General features: G+C 41.9%; 1 protein-coding gene across 1 annotated transcript in view; it reads right to left on the bottom strand.

Moving 5' to 3' along the window:
• The window catches only part of GALNTL6 (polypeptide N-acetylgalactosaminyltransferase like 6), a 1,706,608-nt gene that overhangs the window by 277,797 nt on the left and 1,410,676 nt on the right, over positions 1 to 18,135 (bottom strand).

The following is an 18,135-nucleotide window of genomic DNA, read 5'->3' as shown; positions in this document are numbered from 1 at the left end:
TCATATCTGGTGTATCAGTAGTGTCAATTTAAAAAAAAAACTTTTTTGACTGTGAAACATCAGTCTGCTAGTGTAATCTAATTGCAGTTGCCTGCCTGCCAGCGTGTGTGCCAGGCTCACATCGTATACTGTGCCCACTTGCCCAGTGCCACCACTCATATCTGGTGTAACAGTAGTGTAAATTAAAAAAAAAAAAAACTTTTTTGACTGTGAAACATCAGTCTGCTTTTTTGTGTCAGGCTCACAGCGTATACTGTGCCCACTTGTGCAGTGCCACCACTCATATCTTGTTTATTAGTAGTGTAAGTGTACATTTAAAAACAAAAAAAAAATTTGGGACTGTGAAACATCAGTCTGCTTTTTTGTGTCAGGCTCACAGCTTATACTGGGCCCACTTGCCCAGTGGCACCACTCATATCTTGTTTAATAGTAGTGTAAGTGTACATTTAAAAAAATAAAAACTTTTTGGACTGTGAAACATCAGTCTGCTTTTTTGTGTCAGACTCACAGCGTATACTGTGCTGACTTGCCCAGTGCCACCACTCATATCTTGTTTAATAGTAGTGTAAGTGTACATTTAAAAACCAAAAAAACTTTTTGGACTGTGAAACATCAGTCTGCTTTTTTGTGTCAGGCTCACAGCTTATACTGGGCCCACTTTCCCAGTGCCACTACTCATATCTTGTTTAATAGTAGTGTAAGTGTACATTTAAAAAAATAAAAACTTTTTGGACTGTGAAACATCAGTCTGCTTTTTTGTGTCAGGCTCACAGCGTATACTGTGCCCAGTGCCACTTGCCCAGTGCCACCACTCATATCTTGTTTAATAGTAGTGTAATTGTACATTTAAAAACAAAAAAAACTTTTTGGACTGTGAAACATCAGTCTGCTTTTTTGTGTCAGGCTCACAGCTTATACTGGGCCTACTTGCCCTGTGCCACCACTCATATCTTGTTTAATAGTAGTGTAAGTGTACATTTAAAAAAATAAAAACTTTTTGGACTGTGAAACATCAGTCTGCTTTTTTGTGTCAGGCTCACAGCGTATACTGTGCCCACTTGCCCAGTGCCACCACTCATATCTTGTTTAATAGTAGTGTAAGTGTACATTTAAAAACCAAAAAAACTTTTTGGACTGTGAAACATCAGTCTGCTTTTTTTGTGTGAGGCTCACAGCTTATACTGGGCCCACTTGCCCAGTGGCACCACTCATATCTTGTTTAATAGTAGTGTAAGTGTACATTTAAAAAAATATAAACTTTTTGGACTGTGAAACATCAGTCTGCTTTTTTGTGTCAGGCTCACAGCGTATACTGTGCCCACTTGCCCAGTTACACCACTCATATCTTGTTTAATAGTAGTGTAAGTGTACATTTAAAAACCAAAAAAACTTTTTGGATTGTGAAACATCAGTCTGCTTTTTTGTGTCAGGCTCACAGCTTATACTGGGCCCACTTGCCCAGTGGCACCACTCATATCTTGTTTAATAGTAGTGTAAGTGTATATTTAAAAACCAAAAAAACTTTTTGGACTGTGAAACATCAGTCTGCCTTTTTGTGTGAGGCTCACAGCTTTTTTTCTCTTAAAGGCACAGTACCGTTTTTTAAAATTGTTGTTTTTCACTGAATAAAGTGTTTTCCAAGCCTGCTTGTCTCATTACTAGCCTGTTCAACATGTCTGACATTGAGGAAACTCCTTGCTTAATATGTTTAGAACCCATTGTGGAACCCCCTCTTAGAATGTGTCCCACATGTACTGATATGTCTATAAATTGCAAACAGCATATTTTGACTTATAAGAGTTTGGTACTGGATGATTCTCAGACAGAAGGAAATCAGGTTATGCCATCTAGTTCTCCCCAAGTGTCACAACCAGTAACGCCTGCACAAGTGATGCCAAGTACCTCTAGTGCGTCTAATTCTTTCACCTTGCAAGATATGGCCACAGTTATGAATTCTACCCTCACAGAGGTTTTATCTAAACTGCCTGGGTTGCAAGGGAAGCGCAGTAGCTCTGGGTTAAGAACAAATGCTGAGCCTTCTGACCCTTTAGTAGCCGTATCCGATGTACCCTCACAATGTTCAGAGGTAGGGATGAGGGATTTGCTGTCTGAGGGAGAGATTTCTGATTCAGGGAAGATGTTCCCTCAGACAGATTCAGATATGACGGCATTTAAATTTAAGCTAGAACACCTCCGCTTATTGCTCAGGGAGGTTTTAGCGACTCTGGATGATTGTGACCCTATTGTAGTTCCAGAGAAATTGTGTAAAATGGACAAATATTTAGAGGTTCCTGTCTACACTGTTGTTTTCCCGGTCTCTAAGAGGATTTCGGACATTGTTACTAAGGAGTGGGATAGACCAGGTATTCCGTTCGCTCCCCCTCTTATTTTTAAGAAGATGTTTCCCATATCTGACACCATGCGGGACTCGTGGCAGACAGTCCCTAAGGTCCTAAGGCCGTGGGGCATAGCAGTGGCGCCTTATCTAGACGACATCCTAATTCAAGCGTCGACTTTCCAACTAGCCAAGTCTCACACGGACTTCGTGTTGGCCTTTCTAAGATCTCATGGGTGGAAGGTGAACGTAAAAAAGAGTTCACTTTCCCCTCTCACAAGAGTTTCATTCCTAGGGACTCTGATAGACTCGGTGGACATGAAAATATTTCTGACGGAGGTCAGGAAATCAAAAATTTTAGCCACCTGCCGAGCTCTTCATTCCATTCCTCGGCCGTCAGTGGCACAGTGTATGGAGGTAATCGGACTAATGGTAGCGGCAATGGACATAGTTCAGTTCGCTCGCTTACATCTTAGACCACTGCAACTATGCATGCTCAGACAGTGGAATGGGGATTATGCAGGTTTAGCTCCTCAGATAAATCTGGATCAGGAGACCAGAGATTCTCTTCTGTGGTGGTTGTCACAGGATCACCTGTCCCAGGGAATGTGTTTCCGCAGGCCAGCGTGGGTTATAGTGATGACGGACGCCAGCCTACTGTGCTGGGGTGCAGTCTGGAATTCCCTGAAAGCACAGGGTTTGTGGACTAAGAAGGAGGCCCTCCTACCGATAAATATTCTGGAATTAAGAGCGATATTCATTGCTCTTCAGGAGTGGCTTCAGCTGGCTTCGGCCAGATTCATCAGATTTCAGTCGGACAACATCACGACTGTATCTTATATCAATCATCAGTGGGAACTAGGAGTTCCTTAGCAATGATAGAAGTTTCCAGAATAATCCAATGGGCAGAGACTCATTCTTGCCATCTATCAGCAATCTATATCCCAGGGGTAGAGAACTGGGAGGTGGATTTTCAGACTTTTCATCCGGGGGAGTGGGAACTCCATCCGGAGGTGTTTGCTCAACTGGTTCAGCTATGGGGCACACCAGAATTGGATCTGATGGCGTCTCATCAGAACGCCAAACTTCCTTGTTACGGGTCCAGGTCAAGGGATCCTCAGGCAGTACTGATAGATGCTCTAGCAGTACCCTGGTCGTTCAACCTGGCTTATGTGTTTCCACCATTCCCTCTCCTTCCGCATCTGATTGCCAGAATCAAACAGGAGAGAGCTTCGGCAATTTTGATAGCACCTGCGTGGCCACACAGGACTTGGTATGCAGACCTGGTGGACATGCCATCCCTGCCACCATGGTCTCTGCCACTGAGGCAGGACCTTTTGATTCAAGGTCCGTTCAAGCATCTAAATCTAATTTCTCTGCAACTGACTGCTTGGAGATTGAATGCTTGATTTTATCAAAGCGGGGTTTCTCTGAATCGGTCATAGATACCTTGATTCAGGCTCGAAAGCCTGTCACCAGGAAAATCTATCATAAGATATGGCGTAAATTTCTTTTTTGGTGCGAATCCAAAGGTTACTCATGGACTAAGATCAGGATTCCTAGGATTTTTTTCCTCTTGGAGAAAGGATTGTCAGCTAGTTCCTTAAAAGGACAGTTATCTGCTTTGTCTATTCTATTGCACAAGCATCTGGCAGATGTCCCAGACGTTCAGGCTTTCTGTCAGGCTTTAGTTAGAATCAAGCCTGTATTTAAACCTGTTGCTCCGCCATGGAGTCTAAATTTAGTTCTTAAAGTTCTTGAGGGGGTTCCGTTTGAACCCATGCATTCCATAGATATTAAGCTTCTATCTTGGAAAGTTCTGTTTCTAGTTGCTATCTCTTCAGCTCGAAGAGTTTCTGAACTATCTGCATTACAATGTGACTCGCCTTATCTTGTTTTCCATGCTGATAAGGTGGTTTTGCGTACCAAAGCTGGGTTCCTCCCTAAGGTTGTTACTAACAGGAATATCAATCAGGAAATTTTTGTTCCTTCTCTGTGTCCTAATCCTTCTTCTAAGAAGGAACGTCTGTTGCACAACTTGGACGTGGTTTGTACTTTGAAGTTTTATTTGCAGGCAACCAAAGATTTTCGTCAAACATCTTCTTTGTTTGTTGTCTATTCTGGAAAGTGTAGAGTTCAAAAGGCTATGGCTACCTCTCTTTCCTTTTGGCTGAAAAGCATCATCCGTTTGGCTTATGAGACTACTGGACAGTAGTGATGTTGCGAATTGTTCGCCGGCGAATAGTTCCCGGCTAACATAGCATGTTCGCGTTCGCTGTGGCGGGCGAACATATGCGATGTTCGATCCGCCCCCTATTCGTCATCATTGAGTAAACTTTGACCCTGTATCTCACAGTCTGCAGACACATTCCAGCCAATCAGCAGCAGACACTCCCTCCCAGACCCTCCCAGCTCCTGGATAGCAGCCATTTTAGATTTATTCAGAAGCTGCATTGTTAGTGAGAGGAGGGACAGTGTAGCTGCTGCTGATTTTATAGGGAAATTGATAGCTAGGCTAGTGTATTCAGTGTCCACTACAGTCCTGAAGGACTCATCTGATCTCTGCTATAAGGACAACACCCCAAAAAGCCCTTTTTAGGGCTAGAACATCATTTATTTATTTTTTCCTGTGTAATCTAATTGCAGTTGCTTGCCTGCCAAGCCACTTGCCCAGTGCCACCACTCATATCTGGTGTAACAGTAGTATAAATTTAAAAAAATAAATAAATTTTTGACTGTGAAACATCAGTCTGCTAGTGTAATCGAATTGCAGTTGCCTGCCTGCCAGCATGTGTGCCAGGCCCCCTTGCCCAGTGCCACCACTCATATCTGGTGTAACAGTATTGTAAATTTAAAAAAAACAACTTTTTTTTACTGTGAAACATCAGTCTGCTAGTGTAATCTAATTGCAGTTGCCTGCCTGCCAGCGTGTGTGCCAGGCCCACTTGCCCAGTGCCACCACTCATATCTGGTGTAACAGTAGTGTAAATTTAAAAAAAAAACTTTTTGACTGTGAAACATCAGTCTGCTAGTGTAATCTAATTGCAGTTGCCTGCCTGCCAGCGTGTGTGCCAGGCTCACATTGTATACTGTGCCCATTTGCCCAGTGCCACCACTCATATCTGGTGTAACAGTAGTGTAAATTTAAAAAAAAAAAAACTTTTTTGACTGTGAAACATCAGTCTGCTTTTTTGTGTCAGGCTCACAGCGTATACTGTGCCCACTTGCCCAGTGCCACCACTCATATCTTGTTTATTAGTAGTGTAAGTGTACATTTAAAAACCAAAAAAACTTTTTGGACTGTGAAACATCAGTCTGCTTTTTTGTGTCAGGCTCACAGCTTATACTGGGCCCACTTGCCCAGTGGCATCACTCATATCTTGTTTAATAGTAGTGTAAGTGTACATTTAAAAAAATAAAAACTTTTTGGACTGTGAAACATCAGTCTGCTTTTTTGTGTCAGGCTCACAGCATATACTCTGCCCACTTGCCCAGTGCCACCACTCATATCTTGTTTAATAGTAGTGTAAGTGTACATTTAAAAACCAAAAAAACTTTTTGGACTGTGAAACATCAGTCTGCTTTTTTGTGTGAGGCTCACAGCTTATACTGGGCCCACTTGCCCAGTGGCACCACTCATATCTTGTTTAATAGTAGTGTAAGTGTACATTTAAAAAAATATAAACTTTTTGGACTGTGAAACGTCAGTCTGCTTTTTTGTGTCAGGCTCACAGCTTATACTGGGCCCACTTGCCCAGTGGCACCACTCATATCTTGTTTAATAGTAGTGTAAGTGTACATTTAAAAAAAAAATGACAGGCAGAGGCAGGCCACCCCGTAGGTGCCTTCGTGGTCGTGGTGCTGTGATTCCCTTTGGCCATAGAATAATTCCCAGTGTTCAGAGGCCACGTACCATGAACTCGAAAAGTTCTGAGGAGGACATAGTTTACTTTTTAACACAGGACACCCAATCTTCTATAGCTTCCTCTCCGAACCTTGACGCACCATCCTCCTCCAGCTTATTTTCGGGCACCTCTCAAGTTACCACTCGCCCGCCTGCCGCCACCACCAACATTAGCACCACAGCCGCTTCACTTGATGTGTCAGAGGAGTTATTTACATAGCAGTTGGAAGAAATGAGTGATGCACAACCATCATTGACAGAGGATGTAGATAACAGTGATATGTCTCAGTCAGGCAGCATTACAGACATGGACGTACGGTGTGATGATGATGATGTTGTACCCGCTGCTGCTTCCTTTGTTGATTTGTCAGATACAAGTGAAGCGGTTGATGATGACGATGCGTCCGTGGATGTCACGTGGGTGCCCGCTAAAAGAGAAGAAGAACAGGGGGAAAGTTCAGATGGGGAGACAGAGAGGAGGAGGAGGAGACGAGTTGGAAGCAGGGGGAGGTCGTCGTAAGGAGCTAGTGGCACAGTCAGACAGCATGCATCAGCACCCGGGGTGCACAAAAGGCAATCCCCAACCTGTACTCGATTGTGCAAAAGGAAGTAATGGCATGTCTGGTACACAGTGTTGGGGCAAGGGTCCATATGATCACTGATATATGACCAGCTGGTCTGCAAAGCATGGTCAGGGCAGGTATATCACCTACAGTGCACATTGGGTAAACCTGCTGATGGCTGCCAAGCATGGAATGCGTGGCTCTGCAGAGGAGTTGGTGACACCGCCATGACTTGCAGGCAGGCCTGCTGCCACCTCCTCTACTCCTCCTACTCCATCCTCTTCCATAACCTCCTCGGCTGAGTCCTCTTCTGCTGCTGCGTCTTGCTCCACATCAACGGCACCCCCCCAGCTCCCCAGGTACTATTCCACATCCCGGATACGGCAGTGTCACGCCGTCTTAGGGTTGACTTGCCTGAAAGCAGAGAGTCACACCGGACCAGCACTCCTGTCCGCCCTGAACGCACAGGTGGATCAGTGGCTGACTCCGCACCAACTGGAGATCGGCAAAGTGGTTTCTGACAACGGAAGTAATTTGGTAGCGGCAATGAAATTGGGCAAGTTGACACATGTGCCGTGCATGGCACATGTGTGTAATCTGGTCGTACAACGCTTTGTGCATAAGTACCCAAGCTTCCAGGATCTCCTGAAGCAGGGCAGGAAGGTGTGTGGCCATTTGAGGCGTTCCTACACGGCCATGGCGCACTTTTCAGATATCCAGCGGCTAAACAACATGCCAGTGAGGCGCTTGATTTGCAACAGCCCGACACATTGGAATTCAACACTCCTAATGTTCGACCGCCTGCTCCAACAAGAAAAAGCCATTAATGAGTATTTGTATGAACTGGGTGCTAGGACAGCCTCTGCGGAGCTGTGAAATTTTTTGCCACGTTACTGGGCGCTCATGCGCAATGCTTGTAGGCTCATGCGTCTTTTTGAGGAGGTGACAAACCTAGTCAGTCGCACCGAAGGCACCATCAGCGACATCATACCATTTGTTTTCTTCCTGGAGCGTGCCCTGCGAAGAGTGCTGGATCAGGCCAAAGATGAGCGTAAAGAGGAAGAGTTGTGGTCACCATCACCACCAGAAACAGCCTTATCAGCATCGCTTGCTGGACCAGCAGCAACACTGGAAGAGGATTGTGAGAAAGAGGGGTCAGAGGAGGAATGTGGCTTTGAGGAGGAGGAGGAAGACCAACCACAACAGGCATCCCAGGGTGCTCGTTGTCACCTATCTGGTGTTGTACATGGCTGGGGGGAAGAAGATACCTTCAGTGACATCACTGAGGACGAGGAACGGGACATGAGTAGCTCGGCATCCAACCTTGTGCAAATGGGGTCTTTCATGCTGTTGTGCCTGTTGAGGGACCCTCGTATAAAAAAGCTGAAGGAGAACGACCAGTACTGGGTGTCCACGCTACTGGACCCCCGATATAAGCATAAAGTGCCTGAAATGTTACAGAATTACCGCAATTCAGAAAGGATGCAGCAGTTCCAAAATAAATTAAAAAGTATGCTTTACACAGCATATAAGGGTGATGTCACAGCACAACGGGAATCTAAAAGGGGAAGAGGTGAAAGTAATCCTCCTCCTCCCACGACCACGCCGGCAAGGACAGGACGCTTTACAGATGTGTTGTTGATGGAGGACATGCAGAGCTTTTTCAGTCCTATGCATCGCCACAGCCCTTCGGGGTCCACCCTCAGAGAACGACTCGTCCAACAGGTAGCAGACTACCTCGCCTTAACTGCAGATCTCGACACTCTGAGGAGCGATGAACCCCTTGACTACTGGGTGTGCAGGCTTGACCTGTGGCCTGAGCTATCACAATTTGCGATAGAACTTCTGGCCTGCCCCGCTTCAAGTGTCCTGTCAGAAAGGACCTTCAGTGCAGCAGGTGGTATTGTCACTGAGAAGAGAAGTCACCTAGGTCAAAAAAGTCTAGATTACCTCACCTTTATTAAGATGAATGAGGGATGGATCCTGAAGGGACTGACATTGGGCGATACATTCAAGTAAAAAAAGGCCTGATGAGATGAGCTGCCTTGGGCTAAAAATGGTCCACATGCTGCTGTATTTTATCTTCGAATGCCGGATGACTTGCGTGACTTATCCGCCATCAACTAGGGTTCAAGCCGCAAAGTTTTAGGGCACTTTTTGCCTGGGAAACAAACATCAATTTTTCTGGCCGCTGCTACAGCAACGGCTGCAACATTACCTACTTTTTCAGGCATGTGTACATGCCTAATTTTTCTGGCCTCTGGTGCTGCACTGTGGCTTCAAAAACCAAACCAAAAAAAGGCACGTAACAGGGATTAAACTGATAGGAATAGTACTACTTAACACACCACTCCTATCTGGTGGCATATTAGATTGCACACGCAGTGCCCCAAATTTGAAGTAGGAGGACCGACCAAGCATCTTTTTCCATTTCCCGGTTCCTAAAATCCATGCCATATACACGTCCCCTGGCGCCGCAACTGCCTCTGGGAACCTTACCATGGGTCCCAGACCGCACATCTTGTAATTCTCTGTCTGGGACATTATCTATCTATCAAATCTATCTATTTATCTATCAAATCTATCTATCATCTATCTATCTATCTATCGTATCTATCAAATGTATATTGCATCTATTGATCTATCTATCTAATCTATGTATCTATCTATCTATCATCTATCTATCTATCTATCTATCTATCTAATCTATCTATCTCGTGGCCGGACTGTTTTGTGACAGCCACTTGTGTTTCGGCCAAATGTCCATCGGCCAAATGTCCGTCGGCTAAAAGTCCGGCCACGATTGCACGCGCAGTGCCCCAAATTTGAAGTAGGAGGACCGACCAAGCATCTTTTTCCATCTCCTGGTTCCTAAAATCCATGCCATATACACGTCCCCTGATAGGGGACGTAACAGGGATTAAACTGATCAGAATAGTACTACTTAACACACACCGCTCATATCTGGTGGCACAGTAGATTGCATGCGCAGTGCCCCAAATTTGAAGTAGGAGGACCGACGAAGCATCTTTTTCCATCTCCCGGTTCCTAAAATCCATGCCATATACACGTCCCCTGATAGGGGGCATAACAGGTATTAAACTGATCAGAATAGTACTACTTAACACACCACTCATATCTGGTGGCACAGTAGATTGCACGCGCAGTGCCCCAAATTTGAAGTAGGAGGACCGACCAAGCATATTTTCCATCTCCCGGTTCCTAAAATCCATGCCATATATACGTCCCCTGGTGCCGCAACTGCCTCTGGGAACCTTACCATGGGTCCCAGCCCGCACGTCTTGTAATTCTCTGTCTGGGAAATTATCTATCTATCAAATCTATCTATTTATCTATCAAATCTATCTATTTATCTATCAAATCTATCTATCGTATCTATCAAATGCATATTGCATCTATTGATCTATCTAATCTATGTATCTATCTATCTATCTATCTATCTATCAAATCTATCTATCGTGGCGGGACTGTTTTGTGACAGCCACTTGTGTTTCGGCCAAATGTCCGTCGGCCAAATGTCCATCGGCCCAATGTCCGTCGGCTAATAGTCCGGCCACGATTGCACGCGCAGTGCCCCAAATTTGAAGTAGGAGGACCGACCAAGCATCTTTTTCCATCTCCCGGTTCCTAAAATCCATGCCATATACACGTCCCCTGATAGGGGGAGTAACAGGGATTAAACTGATCAGAATAGTACTACTTAACACATCACTCATATCTGGTGGCACAGTAGATTGCATGCGCAGTGCCCCAAATTTGAAGTAGGAGGACCGACCAAGCATCTTTTTCCATCTCCCGGTTCCTAAAATCCATGCCATATATACGTCCCCTGGCGCCGCAACTGCCTCTGGGAACCTTACCATGGGTCCCAGACCGCACGTCTTGTAATTCTCTGTCTGGGAAATTATCTATCTATCTATCTATCAAATCTATCTATTTATCTATCAAATCTATCTATCTATCGTATCTATCAAATGTATATTGCATCTATTGATCTATCTATCTAATCTATGTATCTATCTATCAAATCTATCTATCTCGTGGTTGTGCAAATGGACTGTTTGCGGTTGTTTGTAGTGCGTTAAACGGGGAGTTTGGTCTGTCACTGTGAAGCGGGCGTAACCCTTACACTACCTGATTGATACAACATCATACCTGATGTTTTAAAGCATGTTATTCCAAACAATTTAGGAATGTTAGGTGATTTATGCCCTTTATGGATTAAAACCAGACTCTGCATCAACTATGTAATTTTCCGTGGGAGTTTTGCCATGGATCCCCCTCCGGCATGCCACAGTCCAGGTGTTAGTCCCCTTGAAACAAATTTTCCATCACTATTGTGGCCTGAAAGAGTCCTTGTGAGTTTTAAAATTCACCTGCCTATTGAAGTCAATGGCGGTTCGCCCGGTTCGCCCGTTCGCAAACAGTTGCGGACGTTCACTACTGGACAGCAGCCTCCTGAAAGAATTACAGCTCACTCTACTAGAGCGGTGGCTTCCACATGGGCTTTTAAAAATGATGCTTCTGTTGAACAAATTTGTAAGGCTGCAACTTGGTCTTCACTTCATACCTTTTCCAAATTTTACAAATTTGATACTTTTGCTTCTTTGGAGGCTATTTTTGGGAGAAAGGTTTTGCAAGCAGTGGTGCCTTCCGTTTAGGTTCCTGTCTTGTCCCTCCCTTCATCCGTGTCCTAAAGCTTTGGTATTGGTATCCCACAAGTAAGGATGAAACCGTGGACTCGGTACATCTTGCAAAAGAAAACAAAATTGATGCTTACCTGATAAATTTCTTTCTTTTGCGATGTACTGAGTCCATGACCCGCCCTGTCTATTCAAGACAGATAGTATTTTTTATTGAAAACTTCAGTCACCTCTGCACCTTATAGTTTCTCCTTTTTTTTTCCTTGGCCTTCGGTCGAATGACTGGGGGGTGGAGTTAAGGGGGGAGCTATATAGACAGCTCTGCTGTGGGTGCTCTCTTTGCCACTTCCTGTTAGGAAGGATAATATCCCCACAAGTAAGGATGAAACCGTGGACTCGGTACATCGCAAAAGAAAGAAATTTATCAGGTAAGTATAAATTTTTTTTTTACAGTGGAGAGTATTCATTTACAGTGTAAAAATATTCAGCATAATTTTGCAGAGCCGACTGTTCTGTTTTTAGTGAATGAACCATCATACAGTGCAGCATATAGGTTATCAATGTATAGATACTCTGTATTAAAGGGACATGAAACCTATATTTTTTCTTTCATGATTCAGATAGTGTATGTCATTTGAAATACCTTTCCAATGTATTTATATTATCTAATTTGTTTTGTTCTGTTTGTATCCTTTGTTGAAAAGAATACCTAGGTAGGCTCAGAAGTTGCTGATTGGTGGCTGCACATATATGCCTTTTGTCATTGGCTTTCAGCTAGTTCCCAGTAGTGCATTACTGTTCCTTTAACAATGGATTCCAAAAACAAGAGAATGAAGCAAATTAGATAATAGAAGTAAATTGGAAAGTTGTTTAAAATGTTATCTGTATCATGAAAGAAAAAAAATGGGTTTCATGTCCCTTTAATTACACATGTTTAATATTGTATTGCTGCCTTGCATTATCATATAGTTTGAAGTGGTGTGTTTATTAGTGAATACATTTTCATTATAATCCTATACAGTGACACTTGTCCAAGCTCACATAATTGTGAGCTGTATTGGTCCTCTGGCCAAATTTGTCAGGACTCAACTGCAACTTAATGTAATATATTGTAGAGCTTGAAAAATGTATACTTCTGGGAAAATGTATCAAGATGTATTTTCAGCATCTGAGAGCTTCGGTTCAGGCTTGCAAGAGTCTGCAAGCACAATTTTAGGAAACAGTCTCTGCTGTTTATCCTAGGTGGCAGAGAGAAATCACCCCAAACTTGCTTGCTAATTGACAAGCCCTACTCTAATGCAATTGTTTGCCCATGAGCAAGCTCTTCTACAGTCTTAAATTGTGTCAAGTTGTGATTTCAGGTGGACAGGTTCTCTGCTTGACAACTTGTCTGCCTGCTGCTTGATACATTTTCTAGTAAGACATTAAAGTACCAGTCTAGGTTTAATGGTGGAAAAGAAAAGAGGACATCTTGCCTCCAGGCTCATGTGTTTTATATAACTGTTAGGTTAACCATTATAGCTTATATAGTTATAATAACTCAAATTGGCAGTCAATAATTTGATGTGGTAACAGAAATCTATTTTTTCTATCATTATAGATAAAATAGATGCTACTTATGGTGGGGTATATAATTCCTTGTTAGGGGTGGCAAAATGTGTCTTCACCAGTGAAGCAATAAAATCCTAGCACTGGCCCTGTACACTGGGCAGTTATGTTTGCAGGAGGTCGTGGAAGGGTAATGGAGAGTGGACTTGAAAGGTAAACTGCTTGTGATGGCACACAAGAAGTCTGAATGAAGGTTAAAAAGAGCTAAATTACAATATATCTAAAGGCTATGGCCCAGATTACAAGTGGACGCTAATACTAAATTGTGATTCAATAAGAAGTATCGCTGGACCCATCTAAAATTAGCACGCTACTTGATATCACATGTCCGTGCTAAATCAAATTTACCAGATAAAGTTTAGCTTGGCCAACATTGCTCTGGTGCACACATTACTTTATAAAGGATATTGCAACGGTGCCAAGAAGAGTTTCACAAAACACGTCAAACAAATTAAAATAGATTATTTCACTCAACTATATACACATTTTTAATAAAAAATATAACATTTATATTGATAAAAAAAAAAGGTTTAAATAGGATATGGTAGAAAAGCTGATTTACTCTAAAATGTTTCTTTTTTCTTACTTTCCATTGTGTTATATATATTTTTAAAAATTCAATGATAAAAAAAAGGATATAGTATATTGGAAGGTGTTTGACTGGAAAGGGCTTCAATGTGTGTGTCTATGTATATATAAATATGTGTATATGTCTACATGTGTATATATGTATTTATATGTGTAAATATGTGCAGTATATGCACTCATCCACATGAAAAAAACAGTTTGTGAGTACCAATTATTAAAGAATGAATTTGAAAAGTACTGTGAAAAGACATAAGATACATCTTATAGTCTGATGCTGCTGTATGTTCTTCAGAGTCCAGTCTTATTCATAACAAACATGTCGGCATGTAGTAAGTTTGTCTAGAATTACATGCTTCTGTCACGGCACTGTTTGTTACAATATATAACATTGTATACACTTGAGCCATAAGCACATATGTGAACCCTCCTTAGCCTGTCTAGATATTCTTTTTAACAAATGACACAAAGAAAACAATGGCCTAGATTTGGAGTTTGGCGGTAACCGTGAAAACCAGCGTTAGAGGCTCCTAACGCTGGTTTTAGGCTACCGCCGGTATTTGGAGTCACTCAAAATAGGGTCTAACGCTCACTTTCCAGCCGCGACTTTTCCATACCGCAGATCCCCTTACGTAATTTGCGTATCCTATCTTTTCAATGGGATTTTTATAACTCCGGTATTTAGAGTCGTTTCTGAAGTGAGCGTTAGACATCTAACGACAAAACTCCAGCCGCAGGAAAAAAGTCAGTAGTTAAGAGCTTTCTGGGCTAACGCCGGTTTATAAAGCTCTTAACTACTGTGCTCTAAAGTACACTAACACCCATAAACTACCTATGTACCCCTAAACCGAGGTCCCCCCACATCGCCGACACTCGAAAAAAATGTTTTAACCCCTAATCTGCCGACCGCCACCTACGTTATACTTATGTACCCCTAATCTGCTGCCCCTAACACCGCCGACCCCTGTATTATATTTATTAATCCCTAATCTGCCCCCCTCAACGTCGCCTCCACCTGCCTACACTTATTAACCCCTAATCTGCCGACCGCAAAGCGCCGCCACCTACGTTATCCTTATGTACCCCTAATCTGCTGCCCCTAACACTGCCGACCCCTATATTATATTTATTAACCCCTAATCTGCCCCCCTCAACGTCGCCTTCACCTGCCTACACTTATTAACCCCTAATCTGCCGAGCGGACCTGAGCGCTACTATAATAAAGTTATTAACCCCTAATCTGCCGACCGAATCTCGCCGCTATTCTAATAAATGTATTAACCCCTAAAGCTAAGTCTAACCCTAATACTAACACCCCCCTAAGTTAAATATAATTTAAATCTAACGAAATTAATTAACTCTGATTAAATAAATTATTCCTATTTAAAGCTAAATACTTACCTTAAAATAAATCCTAATATAGCTACAATATAAATTATAATTATATTATAGCTATTTTAGGATTTATATTTATTTTACAGGTAACTTTGTATTTATCTGCCGCTCCGTACACCGCCGCTACTTACATTATCCCTATGTACCCCTAATCTGCTGCCCTAACATCGCCGACCCCTATATTATATTTATTAACCCCTAATCAGCCCCCCACAACGTCGCCTCCACCTGCCTACACTTATTAACCCCTAATCTGCCGAGCGGACCTGAGCGCTACTATAATAAAGTTATTAACCCCTAATCCGCCTCACTAACCCTATCATAAATAGTATTAACCCCTAATCTGCCCTCCCTAACATCGCCGACACCTAACTTCAAACATTAACCCCTAATCTGCCGACTGGAGCTCACCGCTATTCTAATAAATGTATTAACCCCTAAAGCTAAGTCTAACCCTAATACTAACACCCCCCTAAGTTAAATATAATTTAAATCTAACGAAATTAATTAACTCTTATTAAATAAATTATTCCTATTTAAAGCTAAATACTTACCTGTAAAATAAATCCTAATATAGCTACAATATAAATTATAATTATATTATAGCTATTTTAGGATTTATATTTATTTTACAGGTAACTTTGTATTTATTTTAACCAGGTACAATAGCTATTAAATAGTTAAGAACTATTTAATAGCTAAAATAGTTAAAATAATTACAAATTTACCTGTAAAAGAAATCCTAACCGAAGTTACAAATAAACCTAACACTAGACTATCAATAAATTAATTAAATAAACTACCTACAATTACCTACAATTAACCTAACACTACACTATCAATACATTAATTAAATACAATTGCTACAAATAAATACAATTAAATAAACTAGCTAAAGTACAAAAAATAAAAAAGAACTAAGTTACAAAAAATAAAAAAATATTTACAAACATAAGAAAAATATTACAATTTTAAACTAATTACACCTACTCTAAGCCCCCTAATAAAATAACAAAGCCCCCCAAAATAAAAAAAATGCCCTACCCTATTCTAAATTACTAAAGTTCAAAGCTCTTTTACCTTACCAGCCCTGAACAGGGCCCTTTGCGGGGCATGCCCCAAGAAATACAGCTCTTTTGCCTGTAAAAAAAAACATACAATACCCAAGCCCCCAACATTACAACCCACCACCGACATACCCCTAATCTAACCCAAACCCCCCTTAAATAAACCTAACACTAAGCCCCTGAAGATCATCCTACCTTGTCTTCACCATACCAGGTTCACCGATCCGTCCAGAAGAGCTCCTCCGATGTCCTGATCCAAGCCCAAGCGGGGGGCTGAAGAGGTCCATGATCCGGCTGAAGTCTTCATCCAAGCAGGGCAGAAGAGGTCTTCCATCCGATTGAAGTCTTCATCCAAGCGGCATCCATCCGGAGCGAAGCGGCAGCATCCTGAAGACCTCCACCGCGGAACATCCATCCTGGCCGACGACTGAACGACGAATGACGGTTCCTTTAAATGACGTCATCCAAGATGGCGTCCCTCGAATTCCGATTGGCTGATAGGATTCTATCAGCCAATTGGAATTAAGGTAGGAATATTCTGATTGGCTGATGGAATCAGCCAATGATCCAATCAGCCAATCAGATTGAGCTTGCATACTATTGGCTGATCCGAACAGCCAATAGAATGCGAGCTCAATCTGATTGGCTGATCGGATCAGCCAATCGGATTGAACTTGATTCTGATTGGCTGATTCCATCAGCCAATCAGAATATTCCTACCTTAATTCCGATTGGCTGATAGAATCCTATCAGCCAATCGGAATTCGAGGGACGCCATCTTGGATGACGTCATTTAAAGGAACCGTCATTCGTCGTTCAGTCGTCGGCCAGGATGGATGTTCCGCGGTGGAGGTCTTCAGGATGCTGCCGCTTCGCTCCGGATGGATGCCGCTTGGATGAAGACTTCAATCGGATGGAAGACCTCTTCTGCCCTGCTTGGATGAAGACTTCAGCCAGATCATGAACCTCTTCAGCCCCCCGCTTGGGCTTGGATCAGGACATCGGAGGAGCTCTTCTGGATGGATCGGTGAACCTGGTATGGTGAAGACAAGGTAGGATGATCTTCAGGGGCTTAGTGTTAGGTTTATTTAAGGGGGGTTTGGGTTAGATTAGGGGTATGTGGGTGGTGGGTTGTAATGTTGGGGGGCTTGGGTATTGTATGTTTTTTTTACAGGCAAAAGAGCTGTATTTCTTGGGGCATGCCCCGCAAAGGGCCCTGTTCAGGGCTGGTAAGGTAAAAGAGCTTTGAACTTTAGTAATTTAGAATAGGGTAGGGCATTTTTTTATTTTGGGGGGCTTTGTTATTTTATTAGGGGGCTTAGAGTAGGTGTAATTAGTTTAAAATTGTTGTAATATTTTTCTTATGTTTGTAAATATTTTTTTATTTTTTGTACTTTAGCTAGTTTATTTAATTGTATTTATTTGTAGCAATTGTATTTAATTAATTTATTGATAGTGTAGTGTTAGGTTAATTGTAGGTAATTGTAGGTAGTTTATTTAATTAATTTATTAATAGTCTAGTGTTAGGTTTATTTGTAACTTAGGTTAGGATTTCTTTTACAGGTAAATTTGTAATTATTTTAACTATTTTAGCTATTAAATAGTTCTTAACTATTTAATAACTATTGTACCTGGTTAAAATAAATACAAAGTTACCTGTAAAATAAATATAAATCCTAAAATAGCTATAATATAATTATAATTTATATTGTAGCTATATTAGGATTTATTTTACAGGTAAGTATTTAGCTTTAAATAGGAATAATTTATTTAATAAGAGTTAATTAATTTCGTTAGATTTAAATTATATTTAACTTAGGGGGGTGTTAGTATTAGGGTTAGACTTAGCTTTAGGGGTTAATACATTTATTAGAATAGCGGTGAGCTCCAGTCGGCAGATTAGGGGTTAATGTTTGAAGTTAGGTGTCGGCGATGTTAGGGAGGGCAGATTAGGGGTTAATACTATTTATGATAGGGTTAGTGAGGCGGATTAGGGGTTAATAACTTTATTATA

The sequence above is a fragment of the Bombina bombina genome, chromosome 2 (assembly GCF_027579735.1).
Source record: "Bombina bombina isolate aBomBom1 chromosome 2, aBomBom1.pri, whole genome shotgun sequence".
Taxonomy (NCBI): Eukaryota; Metazoa; Chordata; class Amphibia; order Anura; family Bombinatoridae; genus Bombina; species Bombina bombina.
The sequence above is the reverse complement of the archived record's forward strand: the minus strand, read 5'-3'. Positions and strand labels throughout refer to the sequence as shown.